We start from the raw sequence: 23,357 nt of genomic DNA on the forward strand, positions 1-23,357 counted from the left end.
ATAGAAGATAATAGAGTTACACCTTCAAAGTGCTCAAAGAAAATAACTGAAAGTTTGAATTCTACATTCATATAAAATGGTTTTCAAAAATAAATGCAAAATACTTTTTATTTGGGTTAGGATCCAGAAAGACAGAAAAGATGGTTGTTCCCATAGCAACAATAAGAATAAACCATATACAAATTAAAATGATGTTTTTATGAATTTTACCAGCTGGCAAAGACTACTACAAACAAGGAATCATTGATAAACTGAGTTGTAGCAGGAAATGATTCCTTCATAACTGAGCAGAAAGACATGGGAGCTTCCACACCTAGTGTGATCATTCTGAGCATGGTGGAAGGAAGAGCCAACTTTCCGTAATCAGAGACTTCACAGATGAGGAGAAATCAGACAAACCTTAGAATACTGTGTCAGGTGGCAGGACACACTGGAATCTGGAAAAACCCCAAATGCAGAAACAGAATGGGTAGACTTGACAAATATTTTCCTTTACCATATCTCTGAATTTTTGCCAAGAAAGCAACAGGGAAGAAGGTTTGGAAGTTTCATTTTGCCTGTTTTCACAGTAACTGAATTATTGGGCCCTGCTGAAACTGAAGAACTTACACACTTATATGCATACCCATGGACCCAGGCAATAGAGTGGTGGAGACCTGGAGGACTAGGAGAAGTGGGTAAAGTGGGGGAAATAGGAGACATCTGTAATACTATCAACAATCTATAATAATAAAAGAATAATTGCAAATCGACCAAATGGCAATCCAGATGACCTTCCAGACAAAGCCAGGGCTGCAGCCGCGGGATCGAGGCAGCTGCCTTGGCTGGAAAGGCCTACTCTTGCATGAATTTCATGCATTGGGCCTCTAGTAAAAATATATTTTTAAAAAAACAAAAATGGTAAATCAGATTTATCTGGAACCACTGCACAAACCTTTCTCAGTTCAAAAGATAGCTACCAAAGAAATTAGTGGTTAAGCTATTCACAGGTGGGCTTAGTTACTTATTAAGGTTCCAATTAATTTGGTACCAGGAGGAATTCAAATGATCAACTCCTAACCCTAATTTCCAATCATAAGAGAAAGGGTTTGCACTCTCTGATAAGTAAACAAAACAAAATAATGTAATAGTTTTGTCTCCACTATTTTGTTTGTATTGCCTGAATAGACATTGATGATGTTTGAATAGAGATAAAGCAATTTTGTTGACCCTATAAGGAACTAATGGCCACACATCTGACAAACATTTAAAAAATAACTAGGAAATATTATGAAAAATATTATTCATTTACCATTGAATAGAGCCAAATTCCTTAAAAACACAATTTATGAAAACTGGCTCAAGAATAGACTTGATTTGTCCTATTTTTGTTTTAAAATATTTGCTGAAATTAAAAACTTTTCCCACAAAGAAACACCAGGCCTAGATGGCTTAATTAGTAAGTTCTATCAAACATGTACATAAGAAATAACACCATGCTTCCTAAATGTTTAAGAAAATGGAAGAGAGAACAAATCCAAATTTATTTCCTGAATCCAGCATAAATCTGATGCCAAAGGATGATGAGAACATTACAGAGAAAAAAATTTCAGCCAAAACCGATTTGGCTCAGTGGTAGAGCGTCGGTCTGCATACTGAAGGGTCCCAGATTCGATTCCGGTCAAGGGCATGTACATTGGTTGCGGGCGCATCCCCAGTGGGAGGTGTGCAGGAGGCAGCTGGTCGATGATGTTTCTCTTTCATGGACGTTTCTGGCTCTCTATCTCTCTCCCTTCCTCTCTGTAAAAAATCAATAAAATATATTTTTTTTTTTTAAATAAAAAAATTGCAGGGTAATAGTTCTCAGAAACATAGGTACATAAATATTTTTTAAATATTAGCAAGTCAAATTCCATAATACATTAAAAGAATACTATATTATGACCAAGAATGTTTATTCCAGGAATGTAAGGTTGGCCTAACAATCAAAAATACTTATTATAATTCATCATATTAATAACACAAAATAGAAAAACATGTTAATTGTAATGGAGACTCAACATCATCCACTAATAACAATACCTGTCAGAAAACAAGGACTAGAAGGAAGGTTCCTCAAAATCATAAAGTCTCTGTGGTGTGTGGGGTGTGTGTGTGTGTGTGTGTGTGTGTGTGTGTGTGTGTGTACATGGATATATACACATATTTGAAAACCTTCAGCTACATTAAACTCAATGGTAAAACAATGAATATATTTTTCATAGAGAACAAGGTGAAAAAGTTTGCTCTCACTACTGCAAATAAATAAACACTTTTTTAAATAAAAAATAAAATACATCAAAATTGAGAAGAAAAAATCTTTTTGCAGATTACAAGATTATTTATGAAGAAAATCCAAAGAAATTTCTAAAAAATAAATAAATAAATAAATAAATAAATAAATAAATAAATACTGGAATTAAAATGTTGCAGGATACAAGGCCAATATGTGAAAATCAATTGTATCTATTTCCTTGCAACTTTTAGAAAATGAAATTTAAAGTATAATGCCATAGCCAATTGAATTTTTAAAAACATCTGAACTCATTTAGGAATAAATTTAACAAAGGGAGTGTAAGGCATTTACTTTGAAAGATATAAACATTGCTGAAATCAATTAAAGAAGACCCAAGTAAGTGGCCTAAAATGAAAAAAGCAGGGGGATGGACAAATCAGTTATGGCAGTTTCATACAATGGAATACTACAGAGCGATGAAAAAAAATTCTGCCACATGTCACAGCAATAGACATAAGGCTAAGCTAAAGCAGCTTGACACTAAATAGTGTATATGCATAAATCTTTTTTATATAATTTTTTAAATGACAAAATAATGGTGATAGACATCATTAGAGTGGCTACTTTGGGGGAGAATAACGAATGGAGGCATTGAGGGGGCTTTTGTGTTTGCTGGTGATGTTCTGTGTCTTAATTGTCTTGAACTATATAGATATTCATCACTGTGTTTACTTTGTAAAACCCCATGTAGCTTTGCACTTGAAACTTGTGCACTTAAGCTATGCATGTTTAACAAAAAGTTTAAAAGAAAGTACCCCCTCCAAGGCAATTAGCCCATGCAGAAACCCACACAGGAAGCCACAGCCAAGCTGAGGTACGATCAACAGACACATCAACCACCAGACATGTGCATGGAGGCATTTCCAGAGGATTCCAGACTTCAGCTTTCATGTAGCAAAGGCAAGCTGTTCCTGCTATGTCCTGCCCCAATTCATGACCCAATGAGACCATGAGAGACAATAAAGTTATTGTTATTTGGGGGTGATTGTTTTGCAACAAAAGTCACCTTCAGAACATCAATTGGCAGTGCCACTAGCAATGTGTGAAATGGCTGTCTCACTGTACCTACACCTGCACCCAAGAAAACCACCTTCAGAAATCTTTGCTGAATTGATAACTGAAAAATAGTACCTTACTTTCTCATGTTTTGGTGACACTGAAATTTTTTTGGTCCTACATATAAATTCTATTTTTTTTTTCCTTTGGGACTTCTAATAGTTCATATTCATTACCCATTTTCATTTTGCAAACTGTGTTTCAAATCACAATTTGTGTGGATTCCTTCTGTAATGAATATTTAAAAGGCCTTTTATTTTTTTCAGATGGGAAAGTGTCCAAGAATCAGACACAAATTCTGCATGAGGCTCAGAACATTTGGTCAATTGCAGTGGAGTAGCTTGTTTTCTCCCTCACTGATTTGCTGAATGGGGCTCGGCCCTGGGTGGCCTTGGTTTCCTATAGCAGGAATGTTCCCAAGAGGATGGTAAGCTAATGGTGATGATAGGCGGCTCTGTGATCCGTCAGAATGAGAATAAGATGCTTGGCAAAGTAATTGGTGAACTCGGTGAATGCCTTGAGCATAGGGAAAACTATTCTGTTAAGACTTTGGCTTCATATTAAAATACCATTCAGTGTTTTCCATCAATTATAGATACCATTTAAGGCAGAAAAAAGCAAATGTATGTGATGGTAGAATCTAAAGCAGAGCTCTTGCAATGAACTCTGGGATTTCATCTTTAGGATTCATGCAAAGTTTGCATTACATTTTTTCATGTTTGTATTACGATGAAAGAAATATTTTTGCCCCAAACTGTGAGAAAATTAGAAATTAAAAGGAGACATGCTTTGCTTATGTTAGGCTTTTGGTATCCCAAGGACTCTGCCAGATTCACCTGCAGATGGGGACACCTCTACCTGGGTTTGAGAAGCATGGAATGGTTATGCCACACATCATACTTAGCACTGTAATAGGAATACATCTATTTTTTATCTTCACCCAAGGATATGCTTACTGATGAGAGAGAAAGAGAGAGAGAGAGAGAGAGAGAGAGAGAGAGAGAGAGAGAGAGAGAGAGAGAGAGAGAAGAGAGAGAGAGCCATCAGTTGACTTCCATACCCACCCCGACTTGGGATCGAACCCCCAACCTAGGTATGTGCTCTGCCTAGGAACCAAAACTGCAACCCTTTGGTGTTTGGGATGATGCTTCAACCAACTGAGCCACCCAGCCAGGGCTGAATACATCCAGATATGTCATTATTTATTCATTAGCATATTTAACAACAGCAAAATTGGAGCCTCTTGTTTTTTGTTCACATAATGCTTGCTCATTTATTCCTTAATTGCCTTATTCAACAAGTATTTATTCATTGTCTTCTCTGGACCAGGCACTGTCCTCATTGCCAAAATACATAAATAATCTAATCAGACAAACATTCTTGCCCTTCACATTCTAGTGGAGAACAACAGACAATAAGCAATAAACATAATTGATAAGCAGATGTTAAGCATATTGGGAACTTTAAAAAAATTGAGGGAGGGGATGCAGAGTGTGGGATGTGTTTACTCCGGTTGGAGGAGTGGTAGACTTCAGTGACAAGGTGACATTTGAGCAAATACTTGAATGTGCTGAGGGAATTACTTAAGAGGTAAGTGTGCCTGGAGGAGAATGAGTGAGAGAAAAGGAATAAAATAGGAAGCCAGAAGGTAATTTGGGGCCCCAATCACATAAATCAATGTAAGGACTTTGACTTTGACTCCGAGTGAAATGGGGAGTTGTCCTGGGGTTTTGAGGAAAAGAGTGGCATGGTTATGTCTTAATTAATCTTATAATTTGTATGGAGTTTTTTTTTGTTTTGTTTTGTTTTTAAAGATCATACTGGCTGCTGTATTAGGAGAGACCTGTGTGGGAGCAGGAAAACTGGATAGGAGTGTACTGAGATATTCTGAGCAAGACGTGGTGGTGACATAGAACAAGTTGTGGGAAGAGGTCAGATTCTGGATGTAAATTGATTTGTTCATACATTTCATGATTGCTTGGAGAGAAAAGGCCTGGGATGGAGGGAGTGCAGGAGGAGGAAGACAGGGAAGAGATGACCTCAAAGTGTTTGGCCTGAGCAATTGGAAGATCAGCTGAGATGGGCCAGGCTACCTTGGTGCATGTTTTAGGGGTAAGATCAGAAGTTCAGTTTCAAACATATTGAGATTATGTCTATTAGACATCCCAGCAGAAATGTCAAGGAAGGAATTGAATGCTCATGTCTGGAGTTTAAGAGAGAGAAAGAAAGGTGTGGACTTAAGATCTAATTTGGGGAGTCATGCACATATACATAGAGTTTTTTGAATGAGACTCAGCAGCACTATTTTGTCTATCTTTTACAGATACAGCCTTCATCTCCTTGCTGGTCCGCCTGTCTTCTTCCCTATCCACAGAAGAAGCACAAAAGCAAAACCATCTCAGCAGGTCATCTAAAGGTGAGAGAGCAAGAAATTGTGATCATAACAGGTAGGCCCCCAACCTTCAGAATTTATAGCAAAAACGTTTTATGGAAAGCAAATAATAAGTACTGTGTGTGGAGAGGTCATGCAACTGACTTTTTAAGGCTATATTTACTCCCTTAAGCATATCCTATGTGTAATATTAAACACACACACACACACACACACACACACACACACACACACACAAAGACGTCCAATGAGATCTTTCTTGGGGGAACATAGGTAGCAAGACTAAGTGGAAACATACTTCTATACTGAGTGAACATCCTTGCTGCTCAATTGGTCAGTTTCCATGAGGACTTGTTTACTTCAGGCATCTGTCTCCTGTAGTATCAGGGAAGAGATTATAGCAAAAACAATTTCTACTGTGTTCCAAGATCATTTCTACAGTTTTGGATATGAACCGAGAAAGAGCCTTATTAGCCAGGTGAAAACTTCAGCTCATTAGAAGAAGAAGCCCTGGAGCTGGAATCAAAAGGCTCTTGTCTTACAGGGGATCATGAACTACAGAATACCTTGCTCCAGTCCCTTAGCTTTGGTGAGCTCATAGGAGCAAAGCACAGCACAGCAGCAAGGCAGTGCTGATTTGGGATCCCTTCCCATCCAGTGGGCTGCACTTACACCCTGGAGCAGCGTGCTCAGTACTGGGCACCACATAAAATAAGGGATATTGGCAAACTAGGACAGCTCCCGAGTACCACAGCCAGGACAGCAACGAGTCAAAAACTCACATTACTTAAGGATAACAGGAGGGATAGTAATGCATGAGCCTGAACTATAATAAGATGTGTATTTCATCACCAGGTACGCATGTGCATTTTTCTGGTTGTCCACCAAAAGAAAAGCACCCCAAGCAAAGGGGTACTCTGCCAAACTGGAGACAGAGATGTTAACAGGATTTGCTAAATATTCTTCAAATATTGGGGAGGAAGTGTATAAAAGAATCGGAATTAATTTGGCCAGTGTGTGCTGGTAGGGCAAGACCTGGGTGTGTATGCTAGCTTCATGACCCACTGATGTGTCTTTTCACACTTAATTTAATCTTTCTAGTAATCTGTTTTCTTAGTTTTAAAAACTGGAAGATAATATTCATTTTGAGAGGGGTCATAAGTATTGGAAGTAATGTCTGCCATGCTTGAAACAGTAGGCACTTCCTACCTGGTAACTAGTATTATTACCCTGTGTAACACCTTATGCCTGAGACTGAACACATGAGTGAAAGCCACAAAGGTCTAGATTTGAGATCGGGTGTGGTGTTTGGGGGTTGTTTGTTTGTTTGTTTGTTTTAATATATATTTTATTGATTTTTTTTTATATAGAGAGAGAGGAGGACAGAGGGATAGATAGTTAGGAACATCGATGAGAGAAAATCATCGATCAGCTGCCTCTTACACAACCCCTACTGGGGATGTGCCCACAACCAAGGTACATGCCCTTGACCGGAATAGAACCCGGGACCTTTCAGTCCGCAGGCCACCGCTCTATCTACTGAGCCAAACCGGTTTCAGCTGTTTGTGTTTGTTTGTTTGTTTTTTTAATCTAACAATTGCATCTAATAATTTTTACTGAAATGAATTACTTTGTATTATAAGATTCTGGGTAACCACCTAAAGACATTCATATGTAGACCAGATATCTGCAGCTCTCTCAGAGATTATAAAAATGAAACTGCTGCTGGTAGGAGAGGTTTAATTAATCAGTTTCTGAGACCTTTTCCAAAAGTAAAGCTCTTGTGATTCTAGGCTTTAGCCTCTGATAGGTGACTCATTTCTCTGGTAAAATTTCTTTTTTTTCTTTTTTTTCTTTTTTTATATGACCATGTATTCTTTTTAATTAATTATTTATTTATTTTTTAATATATTTTATTGTTTTTTTTGCCCCCCTCCCTCCCCAGAGTTTTATGTCCATTGGTTGTACTTATATGCATGTATACAAGTCCTTCGGTTGATCTATTATCTCCCCCAAATCTCTCTCCCCTCTCTGCTGTAATTTGACAGTCTGCTTGTTGTTTTACTGTCTCTATATCTATCTTTTGGTTCATCAGTTTATAATGTTCTTTATTATCCATAAATGAGTGAGGTCATGTGGTGTTTCTCTTTCATTGATTGGCTTATTTCACTCAGCATGATGTTCTCCAATTCCATCCAGGTTGCTGCAAATGATGAGAATTCCTTCTTTTTTATGGCAGCATAGTATTCCATTGTGTAGATGTACCATGGTTTTTGGATCCAATCATCTGCTAACGGGCACCTAGGCTGTTTCCAAATTCTGGCTATTGTAGATTGTGCTGCTATGAACATAGGGGTGCATATATTCTTTCTGATTGGTGTTTCTAGTTTCTTGGGATATATTCCTAGGAGTGGGATTACTGGGTCAAATGGAAGTTCCATTTTCAGTTTTTTGAGGAAGCTCCATACTGTTCTCCACAGTGGTTGCACCAGTCTGCATTCCCACCAGCAGTGCAAGAGGGTTCCTTTTTCTCTGCAACCTCGCCAACACTTGTCATTTGTTGATTTGTTGATGTTGGCCGTTCTGACAGGTGTGAGATGGTACCGCATTGTTGTTTTGATTTGCATCTCTCGGATAATTGGTGACTTTGAGCATGTTTTCATGTGTCTTTTGGCCTTCCTTCTGTCTTCTTTTGAAAATATTCTATTTAGATCCATTGCCCATTTTTTAATTGGATCATTCATCTTCCTTTTATTTAGTTGTATCAGCTGTCTGTAGATGTTGGAGATTAAACTTCTATGTGCCACTCATACCCTTAGAAGCATCCTCAGACTCTCCCAAGATCTGAAGAGACCATGGGAAATTGTTTTCTAAACCATAAAGCATCATCTGCACCTAGGGCTTGTTTTCTGAACTTAAACTCAGCAGCCCTTGTAATCTCCTACAGTAGGTCTTCCTCCTTCCGCAGTTCCATGTCCCTTCTCTTCAGTTAGAGAGAGAATTGGGAGCCTTGCAAGTACAGATCATCTCAACAGGGTTTGTTTTCATATTTAGAGCTCAACTCCGTAAACTGAACACTCGAAATCATGGCTGTCTCCTGTGTCTGATTCATCCAGAGGCATTTGTTGGGTCTCTCTTTTTTTTCTCTTTCTCTATCATTTAAGTGAAGAAAATCTTTGCAGCCAATTGTACCAGATGTATGTCCAGTTATTCTTCAATGCCTTAGATCCTGATCCTACTCAGGAGATGGGTCTGAATGTATAATTTAGAGTCTATTGTAAAGTGGAACAAACAGCCCAGATAAGTATAACCAGAAGAAGATTAAATTAGGAGAGACCCAAGCCTGGGTGAACCAGCCATAGATTCTTGCTGGATAACTGAGCAGTCCAGTCACCTAGGAAAACACTTTGATTCTAACTATTTGTGTAACTGATATGTAAGCCAATAGTGGTGTTGATCATCTCAGCAGCCCAGGTGTGGAGTCACTCAGCTCTGACATGGTAAGCAACTGTGTGATCTTGACTTTGCCCCTCCAACTTTTGTGCCCTTCGGAGTCTCAGCTAAAAAGGGAAGATTGGAAGAGATGAATTGAAGGCACTTCCAATCTTCAACATATTTTGGTCTCCTGATAATACACATAGGTATTTCTACTCAAATTCTTGGACTTGACCTGAGCTATTAAAACTTGTTCACCTAACCCTTTTACTCCAAACAGTGGGGACTTCACAAAAGGCAGTGACTGAGAAAGGTAGTTCTTAGCATGTATTGGGGGGGGGAGGTTAGGTGAGGGGGGGGGACAGTGCTCTATGTATGCATTGACACGTGAAGCTCTTATCCCTTCAGCCTGAAATCAGAGTCCCTCCACTCCCTCTGGTCCCTGAGGCAAACCTGATGGACCAGTTCCTCTCTTCTCTTCATGCCTGTCATCCTGCTTGTGGTATTTACATGCTGCATTGTTGCTCTCAAGGCTGTCTCTGATCTATGAATATGTCTGCTGGGTGGTAGGTGTGGAAATAGGAGATACATATGTGATTTGTTATGAGTTGCTACATGTGCAAAGATGGCTCCAAGCTCCCACCGCTTAGGGATACTTAGGGATAGTCAATCTCAGAAACACTTTTCTCTTTCCGCATGTCACTCACTACTTCCTGACAATATATTATACATCTGTTTGTTACTTTATCTCTTGTCTCTCTCCAGCACCAGGATGTAAACTCCTTGCAGTTGTGGATTCTATTTCTCTGTTCTCCAACATATACTCGAGGCCAGGAAATTATACATAAAATTGTTGCAGATTATAGGATTAGGGGATCCAGCGCCCTCTGTTTCCTCACTTCCTTCCCTCCGTCCTCCAAGGACTCCATGGAATGCTTAAAACTGCTGACAGGTGCCGCCTTTCCCCCTCGCAGAGGAGAAAACAGCGAGCCGGGAACGCTGAGTGCTTTGCCGAGACCACAAAGCAGTTAGTGGCAGGGGCGCTGGGGCTCTGTTTCTGATGTGCTTTCTGCTCTGACAAGCCACTGAGGAGCCTCTACCCGGGGACTTGTCCTATATCCTTATGCATCAAACAGGTCATTTGTGTGTGTATGTTTAAACCTCGTTGTCGTTGGTGTCCACCCCAGAGTTCCACGTGTCTGAATATATAATCTAGAGTCTATTATAAAGAGGAACAAACAGCCCAGATAAGAATAACCAGAAGAGGATTACATTAGGAGAGTATTAGAGACCCACGCCTGGGTGAGCAGCCATAGATTCCAGTCCCATATAAAGATCAGGGATCAGATGCCTTTCCTGCATCTCCCCCCAGGCCCACATAGTCCCCACGGAGGCTGGAGGCCAGCTGCTCCTCTGCTGCTCTGCAGAACAGGGGGAGAAATCCTCTGCCCTCCCCCAGTGCCACTGGCTCTCCTTGGGCCACCAAGGCACATGGGGGTGACAGGGCAGAGCCTGTGGCATCCTTGCTGATGAAGAAATCTCCCAGCTCGCAAGTCCAGCTGTTAATGTAGATGACAGTCAACAAGGAGGAATCACAGAAACAGATGCCTCAGGCTCCCCGTTGCGGTGACTACGAGGGGGGTTCGGTGCCAGGGCCCACAAGCCACCCTTCTCTTTGCTGAGGAAGCCGACCGCCAGCAGATGTAATGGAGATTGACAAGAGTGGAGATCTTCACGTCAGAAAAGTGTCAAAGTCCCCCAAAGAGCCCTTCAGAAGAGGTGGCCTACCGTGGGGAGGGAAGGAAAGGGATGAAAGCAAGAGGCTTGCTGGGTTCTTCCCAGACAAGCTGGTTTCTATTGAAAATATAAAAGATGGGAAACATGGGCATGACAACAATGACTGTTGTGACTGTTTTAATTAGAGAAAAATCAATAATATGTGCTACGGATGAAAGCTGGTTTGGCTGAGTTTACGTCCACTGTCTGTCGCTCGTCAACTGGCATGCACAGCCCTGTCACTTCATCTTGCACAGCCGACATGTCATTTATCGATTGGCCGGCCAGGGTGGGGAGCGTGGGACTAACTGATGCAAGCTTGGGAAAGACTCGCCAGAGCACCCCGGAATACGGAGTTGGGGGGAAGAATAGAATGTCTTTCCTGCCACCCACTGGGGATCCTCCTTTCACCTCCCACTTTCAAAAGGTGACAAAGAAAACAACTGAAGGTGAGGGGTAGGAAGTGCAGAAAAAATAAAAACAAAAATCTTAGGAACTGAAAAGAATGAGATTAAAAAGGAACAAAACTACACAAACTCGCAGGCATTACACAGCACTTTGCTGTTCTTGGACATTTTGGAGCTCAAAGCAAGCACTCCTGCCAATGTGGAACCTAATGATATGGAACCTGAGGAATCTGTCGATGGTGGACTGTATGTAGCCAAAAGAATTGAAAATTGGTTCTTAAATAAATACGTGTATAGGAATAAATGCTTATTAACGAATGAATAGATTAGCAAATTATGACATATATATGTATATATGTATGTGTGTGTGTGTGTGTGTGTGTGTGTGTGTGTGTATATATATATATATATATATATATCCTATATAATAAAAAGCTAATATGCAAATCGACCAAATGGTGGAACGACCAGTCACTATGATGTGCACTGGCCACCAGAGGGCAGACACTCAATGCAGGAGCCGCCCCCTGGTGGTCAGTGCACTACCACAGGGGAAGCACTGCTCAGCCAGAAGCCAGGCTCCTGCAGTCGGACATCCCCTGAGGGCTGCAAGGGGCACAGGCCAGGTTATGGAATCCCTCCCCCATGAGTGCACGAATTCATGCACCATGCCTCTAGTCCTCTACTGTGTGTGTGTGTGTGTGTGTGTGTGTGAAATATTATTCAGCCATAAAAAGGAATGAAGTAATGATAAATGGACCTCAAAATCATGACACTGTGAAAGAAACCAGACACAAAAGGTCACATAGTATATGATTCTGGATGTAGGAAATATCCAGAATAGGTATATCCATAGAAATAGAAAGTGGATTGAGAGGAGGGGAAATGGAGATTAACTTCTAAGCAGGTACAGAGTACAACAATGTTTTGGAACTAGACAGAGGTGGTGGTTACACAACATTTAAATGTACTGAATGTTGAATTGTTCACTCAAAAAAAAATGTAAATTTTATGTTATGCAAATTTCACCTCAATAAAAAATACTTAAAAAAATCTATTTGAAAAGCAGTTAATTAACACACATACATACATACACACACACACACACACACACACACACACACACACAAAAAGGAGGCTGGTAGGATGAGGCAGAGGCAGTGCCGAGTGTATCCACTCACATGGGTGGACCTGTTCTCTCTGGTCTTTTCTCTGAGAGACCCTTTGAGGGACCCTGCACGGCTCCTGTCCCAGAAACCTGAAAGCTTGTCCCTCCACCCCCTCCCTGCCTTTTAGCTATAAAAGCAAATATGCAACCTTGACAAGGGAGGGAGTGAGTGGATGATTTCCCCCTAATAGACCAAACCACAGGATCAGAGGCACTGAGGTACAGAACACTAAGGTTATAGGTTAAGGACTGGGAGCTAGATATACATGTTAATTGTGATTATTACAGGACAGGCATTTAAAAATAATTATTACATTTAAAAAAAAATGCAAACCCACATATCTCATGCTCGGGTTCAGTTTCCTGTAGAACCTTCTGTCTGCCAGCTGAATGCTTGCTTCTCGTCCGGCAGTATGGAAATGCATAAGTGATGTAAGGGGATCTCACAGAAGTTTCCAGGGCCCAGTCTGACTGCTCAGCTTGTTATTAATGTCCGCTAGTCAGGCCTTCCCACTGTTCAGAAAATTTCACTCCTGTGGCTTCTTGGCTGGTTTTGAGGAATCACTCTATGAGGTGAGTGAACTCATCAGTGTGTTGGTATTTAAACTGTGGTCAGACGGTGAAACAGAAAAAAAAAAAGGAGGGGTAGTTCATAAAAAGCATTCATTCACGACACTTTCTTCCCGATTGGGCCTAGAACGGGTCTGTTACGGTCCGAAATGAAACCGGAGGTGCGGAGGATTTTTATTTCCAAGCGTCTCACCTTAGGAAGAAATGAAAAGATACATGGAAAGAAAAGATGCTTCAGACAATGTGGTGATTTTGTTCCAGAGAAACAGTTGGGCCCTTTCCCTGGGAAGGGGGTTAAAAGGTTGTCAGTGCTTTCTCCAGGGGCTCCGTCTGACAGTGAACATGTGTTTCCTCCCCTTTAATCGACTCGCCAGTAGCCAGAAAGCTGCTTGTTTTCTGCAGAGGTTGTCAAAAACGATTTCAGTCTGGAGACGATGAATGATAAAAGAGGTTTTCAAACATGGTTTTGCACTGTAGCATTCGCAGCCCCAGAGAGGGGAGATTGTATTACAATCGTGGTGCAAAGGGCCATGTTCCCCTGGCAAGAAAACAGTCTCTCTCAACGTGTTTGATGTGCCGGGGTGTCTCTGGGAGCTGGGAGATACAGGGCAGGTCTGAGGATGGTCCAGAAAAGTGGAGCGGTGACGGAGAAAACCCCACACGGAGCCTCTCGGAGGCTCTTCTTGTCCACGGCCCACATGAGTCTGTTCCTCACGGCGGCTTACAGGGCCAAGGGCAGGACGCAGCTGCCCAGGGAGCAGCCTTGTCTCTGCAGTGACCCCGCAGGGCTGTGGAAGCGGGCAGGGCTCCTGGGTACCATCCATATTTCCTCGCTGGATTTATGGGCCTCTTGCGCCAGCATGGATGGGGTTTGTGTTTAGAAACCTCAAGAGGTAAGTTATGCCTTTCCAAAACACATGACGCAGCCTAAGCATGCGAGGGAAAACGAGGCCTGCCATCCTCTGACATTTCCATTTTCTCAGGAGGGGAAAAATGGAAAGTATGGGTGTTTCAGGCCAACGGTCCCCTCTTCAAGCCTCCCTCCTTCCCATCCCGTTCTTCTGGTCTACTTTTGGAAAGCCCAGTGAGGTGAACTTGGACCTTCTCAGACGATGATAATGCAGCAGTTATTTTTTGCATTTCAAACATAAGGTTATATCCTATATCCTCCACTTTACACACACCTAAGGATTCAAGGCAGAGTTACTTTGCCCAAAAGCATGAGATCCAGTTCGCAAAAACAAACCTTGGTTCACCTGCAGCTACTCAGAAACACATCCATGCTCTCAATCAAGGTGTTGGGTGTAAGGACTCCTCAGAACTTCCCGTTAAACTTCAAAACTGAACAAGAAAAGCCTCCACAGGTTTCCTAGAACCTAAGACTCAAAACCTGCCTCACACAGCAGGTTTTTATTACCGTCTTCTTAATGATAGACATGGACGCGATGTAGATCGTTTGCCTCTGCGTGCCCGGCCAGATTCCGCAGCATCTCCTGAGCAATCACGTGTATTCCTTTCTTTATTATTTATGACAATATTTAAAATATGTTTAGCTCACCAGGGGCAAATATTCCTGCCGCTGCAAAAAGATCGGGCTGATAGGCGGCAACTGTATCCAGTAGCCCAGAAAAACAGGGGAGGGAGACTTGGGCAAGCTGCGTACTAACCTGGTGTTTTCACCTGATTCTAATTTCTTCCCTAGCTATATAATTTTATCACCACACAACTCGTTTTCTGAATGGATTCAGGGAAGAAGTGTAGATGGAGAGGGTCAGAGACACCATACAACAGGTGCATGGAGAAAGCCGGGTAGCACCCCCTTTCCCAGTTCTGCCAGACTCCAACCATACACACATTGCAGCGTCCAGCTTTCCTGGTCTGAGCTAAGGGCACATGCCTCCGCTGACTGAGGTGACAGTCACAGGGAAGGACCAGCTTTCAACCAGCAGCATCCTCAGCAAAGCCTGAACTGATGATCTTCCCGGTGCCAGCCTATTTGGCCAGTGTCAGCGCGATTTGGCTAAGTGGGCTCCATCAACTGCTTTCAGTCCATTGTGGCTCATAATCCCTATTCAGGATGGAGTGTGCGGCAGCCTAATGAATGTGGTAATGGAATCCCAGTGTATGTTTTTCCACAGCAGGGCGCAGATTAGCATAAGTGTCATATTCCGTAGGCTTGCCCACTCTTATTTCTCAGGCGTTGCATATGCTGGGAATTTTTCAACTGGATATTAATACGATGAATATGGCCCCCATATGCAGGGAGAGCACACCGTTTTTTAGAAAGCGTAATAAATCTCACCTGGAGGTGCACTCTGATAGCTTCACTGGGCTCTTTTGCTTTAAAAAAAAAAAAAAAAAAAAAAAAAAAGTCAGATTTTTACACCATGGATCCTGTAATCTGAGAAAGGAAGAATTATATTGGATTTCATGCAGTTTTAAGGAATGTGGTCATTTTCAACCAGGGAGAGGAGGAGCAGTTTATGGCTCTCCCAGTCTCCATACTCAGAGCAAGTTCAAAGCTCTATTTACATGTCTCCCCCCCCTTTCCCCCCCCCCCCAGTTGTTGTTTTGTTTTGTTCTCAGAGGTGCCAAATGGGAGGGAAAGATACTCTTGATGGGAAAATTTCATGGAGAGAAACAGAGGGGAGAAGGTGGGGAGGATGAAAAAGCTAGCTCACTCTCCTGCTCTGCTTTAAGGATTAGAAACTAAATGGAAAGGCAAGTTCCAAGGAAATTTTTCAAAAGACATTTTCTTCTTGTAGTCCCTGGCAAGCATGCCTCGGTAAATACGAATGAGATTATTTTAACGTCCCTTAAGATAGGAATTAGACCTCCCAGCACTTATACCACTTTGTATTGCTTAGAAAACCATGGCCGAAACTTTCTGACTCCAAGCCATAAGTAACGGTCCGGATGTCTGTGACTTTAGCAAAACTTAAGATAAACGCAGAAGGCCCCACCCTTCCCCTCATTTTCCGCTGTCACGGCAAAGGTGGTTTATATAGCCTGAAGTATTGGCTTCATCAAGCCATACGGATGAAATGCCATAGGTTTTGTTATCCCAATTGCTCTATGATTTGGCCCAGGTGGCCAATGGGTTAGGAATGAAGGGTGAGAGAACTCCCAGTGAACCCGACTCCTCCGTGTCTCCTTGGGGAAGGGGGTGCCGCTTCTGAAAGTCCCAAAATTTATGACTTGATTAAGGAGAGTGTAGGTCTGAGGCATGCACGCCACTTAAGTGGCAGTTTAGTATGACTAATCAAAGAGATTTTCCTGGCACCCAGTAAGTATCTGCCTATAGAGGCCAGGAAAGAAAAGCAGGTCTTGATGCTTTTAGGCATGGCGACAGGGGACCAGTCTGAGCCTATTAATCAGTCTAAGGTAAGTGCTACCTCTATCTCATATTTTAATCTCCTCCTTTCTGCTGTGTTAGAGAAATATCTGTGGCTCAAATAACATTTAGAAACAAAACTGTTTGCCAAGTGAATGAGACATCGAGCCAGTCGTTTGAGAGTTGGGGATTAAATATGAATCTCATTTACCTTTAGGATCCTTAGGTTTCTCGCTAATCATTGTGACTCGGACTATTTAAACATCATTGAGAATGTGGCCAGTAATGGAGCTTCATTAATATTTGTCTGTAACGATTCCAGTCTGGGCTGAGCAAATCTGAAGAAAGCCAGCCCATCTCCTTGTGTGCAAGGGATGTGGGGAGACATCAAGTTCAAGGACTGAGGCTGCCCAGCTTCAGTGCCTTCATGGGCAACCAAATTCTAGCTGCTAGCTTTCTTCCCAAGCATCTCTTCTTTGCAAAATGGTATCAGCAGAATGAGGCTTTCCTAAAGAAAATGCCCCAGAGCTTGCCTCCATGTTAACATATCTTTAAGAGTCAGCTTGCCCAACTGGTGTGGCTCAGTGATTGAGTGTCAACCCCATGAACCAGAAGGTCATGGTTCAGTTCCTGGTCAGGGCACATGCCTGGGTTGTGGCTCGATTCCTATTGTAGGATGTGCAGGAGGCAGCCAATCAATGTTTCTCTCTCATCATTGACGTTTCTACTGCTTTTTCTCTTCCTTCCTCTCTCTGAAATCAGTAAAAAGCATATACTAGTAAAAACTTTTAAAGAGTCAGCTCACCAGCCACAAATGCCACCAGGCTAGTTAACTTAGACCACCGACTGCAGACAGAATTCACGTAGGAAATTTCCCGGAGTCAGACTGTTCTCCCATCCCCACCTCCAGCCCCTTTTAATCTCATCGCCCATTCCTTCCAAAGTGGTAGGAAGAAACTGGGTGGCAAAAGGTATTTAAGTCTCTGAGAAAAGGGGCTGTTAAGTCGACCTTGGTAACTTAACTGAAACAGTATATGTGTAAATCCATCGAAAATCCCTGGCCTTTTACAACTCCTGTCCCAGTGGAAATCAGATCATACGACTGTTTACAAGAGACCGGGATTCATTTGGATAAAGACCCATGACAGCACAGGCCCGGATTATTTGAAATTTCAGTAACCTGAGCTTTAAAAATATTCTAAAAGCAAAATAACGAGGGACAAGTAATTGCCACAAGCTAATTACTTATGATATTTCATATATATAATCGGTGAACAATCTCCGTAAATGTCAGCTCGTGGCACTTTGGCAATCACTTGTAATTTTTATTGTTTAAAGAAATGTCAACATTTCCATTTCCCCCACGGTGAGTTAACCTGGGCCCTACACGTGGCTAAATGGACCAACAGAAGTGCCCTTCACACTGTTGTTTCAAAGCTGAGCCAGTCTCTGGGTTTTGGTATTTAAAAACAAAACAAAACACAACAATAAAAATGCAACAACAACACAAAAATTAGCATGAAGAGTGTGCAAAATAATTTAGATGTTGAAATGAAAGATGATAGGTGCATTTGTGATTATCTAAGTATATAGATTTCATTCCCATTTCAGTTAGTCTTTTCGTAAGTTTGGGGGGTAAATTCAGGAGGTTTGGAAATATGTTTTGCTCTATTAGTTTCTTCCTCTGTCTCTTCCTTCCCAATTACTTGCAAATAATTACTGTGAACAAGGAACTCCGCTAGAATACTCCCTAGCAGCCCAAAGAGAAGGAGGGAGGGCAGAAGGTAATCCTCAAGACAGTCAAGAGCAGAGCCAAATGAGCCTGGGCTGAGTAACTGAGTTTCGCTCTTCCTCTGTGCCCTGCCCTGCCTCCAGCACCAGCGACACCGGGTTCCTAAGGAGTCCCAAAATTCCATTTACCCTTCAGTTATAATCAGTGGCTTCTCTGATGAGTCCCTGAGTGTGGTTTTACTAGAGACAGCAGAACCAAGGCACCGTGTGTTCCCAACCCTAGGAAGAGGCTTAGAAAGGCTGATGGGAGAGTTGGGGATTACATTCCCCACTTCCCCTTCCCCCTACTTTGAGTTGGGGACTAAGTGGGGCTGTGGTCAGCATGGGATCTAGGAAGCAAGACATGAAGGGGAGGGACTTGAAACCTCAGGGATTAAAATGGGAGCCAATGGCTAGAGAAGCAAAGGAGTCTGAGAACCACACTGACAGCAGTAGCAGCCTCCTTTTGTAGGGAAAGGCAGGGCAACCAAAGTTTGAACAGAGAGTCAAGAGAAGCTTTGAAGAAAATGGGCTGCAGGCCTGCTTCCTGGGCAGGGTTGTTTGTAGGTGGAGCCAGCATGGAGATCAACATCCAAGCTTGCCAGAGCCTTCACCCTGCCCAGTCTACCCCACCCTCTTTCCCCTAACCTCTCCAATTTAGGAGACTTCATCATTGGCATCTTCTTTTCCACCAATGGATAGCAAAAGTCCTATAATCAAAGCAAACCTCATCTTTGGAACTGAAAAGTTGTGGTATGAAGCTACAGAGCAGATAAAAGGGATGGCAGATGGGGCAGTGTGAACTGAGGAAAGATAAGAGAATGAGAAAGGGCTGCCAGTGAATGGGAGTGAAAAAAGAAATGAATGTTTGTATTGGCAAATTCTCAATGGGAAAAAAAAAAAAGATTGTCTGAAAAAGGGAAGACATCAACACTTGCTTGACTAAATTCAGTCCAAAACCAAAATATTATTGAAGGTTCTGGGGGAATAAAATAAAATGTGAGGGCCCTAAGATTAATTTGGTGCTATGTTTAGACTATTTTTAGCATTCTGGATTTCAAGTAACATTCTATAAAAATATGTACACTTTAGGAAAAAATCAGGTTAGCTTCTAGAGGGAACTATGCATTGGAAAGCTGAAACAAATTCCTTAGCATTATTTTCTTTGCAAAGTGGGGTCTCCCTCCCCCACTTTTAGAACTATACATTCCATTTAGTGAAACACCAATTTGAGCAATTTTATTCAGGTCTGAAAGAACAGAGACACCATGAAAAATAAAATCCCTTCATGTCCCTGTTTGGAATAAATGCCAAAAGATGAAAATTCTCTAGAGGGACAACATTAAATCCCTATAAATGCTAACATTACATCCCTCTTCCATAGCCCGTGATGATAGAATGAGTCAGAGAAAGCAGAGCATTTAAAATGAATGATAGAAGGAAATAAAATTACTGGTACAGAAAAGCTCACTAATTGAGGGGCAAATGAGTTCTCACTGAGCCATGAACCAGTGGTCCACAAGTTGTTTCTTAAATTTCTGTTTATTTTAGGAAAGTATTACACTTGGATCCTGAATCTGGCTAGTGCAAAGTTTTAAAAGCAAACATATTTTCCATTTGAGATGGACACATCTCAAAACACAGCACATCTGTATTCTGTTTGGGTGATAGTTTTGGGTCTTCTTATATCAGTGTTTTTAGTTTTAAACCACTCATCCTTTTGGGGCTGGATCTGAAACATAAGTACTGATCTGCAAAATCCATGAAAGGACATGTCAGTGAAGTTCAAGAATTGGGAAAGAGGTATTTTAGAGTATTAGAAATGTTTTTCGGTCAACTTGTAATTTCTGAAAAATTTCCCAGATTTTTAAGTGATCATGAATCAGGAGATTTATGTGTTGATTGAAAAACATTTTTTTTCATCAAGCCATGATATAGTGGTATGGTTTTTTCCAACTCTTTTTGAAAACAGTGATGACATATCAATCCCTTTACATCTGTCCTATCCTATAATGTTATCCTGATTTTATCCATCATAAAGAAGTGATAGAAGGAGGTTGTGTTCTCTGATTATTTTATGAATGGGTTTAGTCAGGATAGTTAACCTGAAGCTGCAGTAACAAATGACTGCCAATCTCGGTTGTGTGACACAACAGGTTGACTTCTCACCATGCTGCATTTCCAGTAGGTTGCTCCAGAAATCTGTCTCCCTATAATCGCCCATCTCAACCCCTGCTTTGGGGCAGGTTATGCACTGAAAGCTTTCTCCAGGAGTTAACATACATCATTAACATGCATGTTCCAGGGGCAAAAGCCAGTCACATGAACACCTAACATCAAAGAGGCAGGGATATAAAATCCCTTCTATTTACCCAAAAGGAAAATTGGATAATCTGTGAACTGTCTTCCTATCTCTCCTTCTTCTAATCTCCCCAACTAGATGAGACTTTCCTGAAGACCAATTCATTATTCACTTGAAATTTGGGTAGCACCGTGCTTCAAAAGACACACGCTATCCACACACTACTGTCATTTGAATAAAACACCAAAGGCATGGGATCCGTTGGGCAGGAATTGGAGATAGCAGAAATCAGAAATGCTGGAACTTCGGTAACCACATGCTAGATCTTGCTGTCTCTTGGAGAAGTACTTCAATGGTGAAGGTTGGGAAGATGGAGAGACAAATAACAGTGTGTTGCCACATAAGACATTTGTCACCTGAGTGACTCAGACAAGTGGTGTGAGGTTTCAGAAGAGGGGAATCCTGAAGAGAGCAGACAGAAGGTGGCAGGAGTTGGTCCTCACAGGATGGGCAGAGGGAAGAGGAGCAGATGCCCCAGAGGTAGAAGGGGAAGTGTCAGTTTCAGAACCCAGCTCTTGTCTCAGTTCTCCGAGAAGGCTCCCAGAGGACAGGGTAACACCAGCTCCTCGCTGGACACATAAAAGCTGGATGTCACGTGTCCCCCACTTTCTATTCTGAACCCAGGGCCCCAGGCAGTGCTTTCTTCCTTTGGATGGCAAGGTTTGTGGCACCTTTATTTGCCTGTCTTAGCAAGGGGCTCAGGGCAGATCCCTCTAGTCGCCAACACCATTTCTCACCTCCAGCTACTGCAGCGAAAGCCATAGGATATAGGACGCAGCTGAGGCCAAATAGCCACCACTCTGGAACAGGGAAGGTAAAAACAAGCAAACAGCCAAAACCGGTTAGATAAAGTGGATAGAGTTTCAGCCTGCAGACTGAGGAGTCCCGGGTTTGATTCTGTTCAAGGGCAAGTACCTTGGTTGTGGGCACATTCCCAGTAGGGGGAGTGCAAGAGGTAACTGATCGATGATTCTCTATCATCAATGTTTCTAACTCTCTATCCCTCCCTCTTCCTCTCTGTAAAAAAATCAATAAAACATAAAATAAAATAAAAATCAAGCAAGCAAATTCCCTCTCCTGTGGGGTCTCCCTAATAATGAGCAGCATCTCTCCAAGCACTCAACTGCAAGGCAGGGAGCTGCAAGGCAGGGAGCTGTGGTGGGAAAGATACATTTTTTGCAAAGTCCTTGGCCAGGAGCTTGCTAGCACAACACCCCCTTTCACACAGATGCTTCAGAGGCTGCAGGGTCACTGTCCTCATGTTTCATTTGCATGACACTGGCGAGTTATTGACAAAATAATCATCATCCTCAAGTGTCTCCCCGGAGAGTGTGTCGGTTTGTGTCCAATTAAAACTAGATACTGGGGGTTGGCGCCTGGCTCCATCCTCCAAATGGCTTTTGTGCCTCTTGGCTGCGTTCTCACCAGGGGAGGAAACCGCTGGCGGGAGAGTGAGGAGCCCAGTGAGTCACCCTCCCAGGGCCGGGCGCCCTTTGAAGCTGGCTCCCTCCGCCATCCCCCCCTCCCCCCCAAGATGCACCTTCTGCCACTCTGGCCTCCTTTCATCTTGGTTCAAGTCTCAGCAGAAAAGAAAATGTAACTTTCAAACATACTTACGAAGAAAGTACAAGCTCATTAAGGAAATGGAGAGGGAGGGAAAACGGGTTCCTCTTACAGCCACCTGATCACTCTGGTTACTCAGGGTGAATTGTTTGGAGGGAAAGAAAGCAATTTAAAAGGAAAAAAAGAAAAGAAAAGAAAAAAGACAAGACAAGCATTTTGCCTTCTCTGTTTTAGCAAGAAATTCTTTCATTCTGATGCAAACCAATTACACTTGGATTGGCACTCTTTGAAATTATGGGCGCAGTAAGCTCTCTGGCAATGATTTTCGGCCTTGTCTGGCATTCTGTTTACACACAGTCAAGGGAGCCTTATCACTGACCTGAAAGCCCGGAATTTGCTAGAACATGTGTCTTTCCAAGGAGGTTGTTACTCTAGGCTCCAGAAAATGTGCCTTATCACACTTCCTTCACGAAGCCTGCCTGAGTCAGAACAGCGTGAATACCTCATTTCCCTCAATTCTTTCACATTTATCTCTTTCTCCCCAACATGAGGCTCCTGAGGACAAGGAGAGCACAATTGTGTCCACTGTGGCTCAACAGCCAGTAATAAGACCGCCTAGAAGGTGACAGCACCTCATGTCTCTGCTGGAGGTGCTTTTGTAAATCCTGTACCAATGATATTTTTTATTGATTTGGGAGAGAGAGAGAGAGAGGGAGAGAGGGAGAGAGGGAGGGAGGGAGGGAGGGAGGGAGGGAGGGAGGGAGGAGAGAGAGAGAGAGAGAGAGAGAGAGAGAGAGAGAGAGATGGGTTGCCTCCTGCATGTGCCTCCACCGAGAATTGAACCCAAAACGTAGGTATGTGCCCTAAGAATTGAACTTGTAACCTTTTAGTGTGTGGGATAATGCTCCAACCAACTGAGCTGCCAGGCCAGGGCTCTGGTGGAGCTTTTATTAAGCCCATCTTCTCGGCTCTCTTGTAGAGCCAATATGTCTATCTATCAATATATAAAAGCCTAAGTGGCCATCACAACTGAAACAACTGAAGGGATGACCCAACAGGCTGTGTGGGGTGACCAGGCTGGCAGGGGGGTTAGTGAGGGCCAACCAAACGACTGAGCAGCAGGCTGTGTGGGGCAACCAAGTCGTGGGGGGGGGGGGCAGTTAGGGGTGACCAGGCTGGCAGGGGCATGGGGCAGTGAGGGGTGACCAGA

Source organism: Pipistrellus kuhlii, unplaced genomic scaffold (assembly GCF_014108245.1).
Source record: "Pipistrellus kuhlii isolate mPipKuh1 unplaced genomic scaffold, mPipKuh1.p scaffold_m20_p_13, whole genome shotgun sequence".
Classification (NCBI taxonomy): Eukaryota; Metazoa; Chordata; class Mammalia; order Chiroptera; family Vespertilionidae; genus Pipistrellus; species Pipistrellus kuhlii.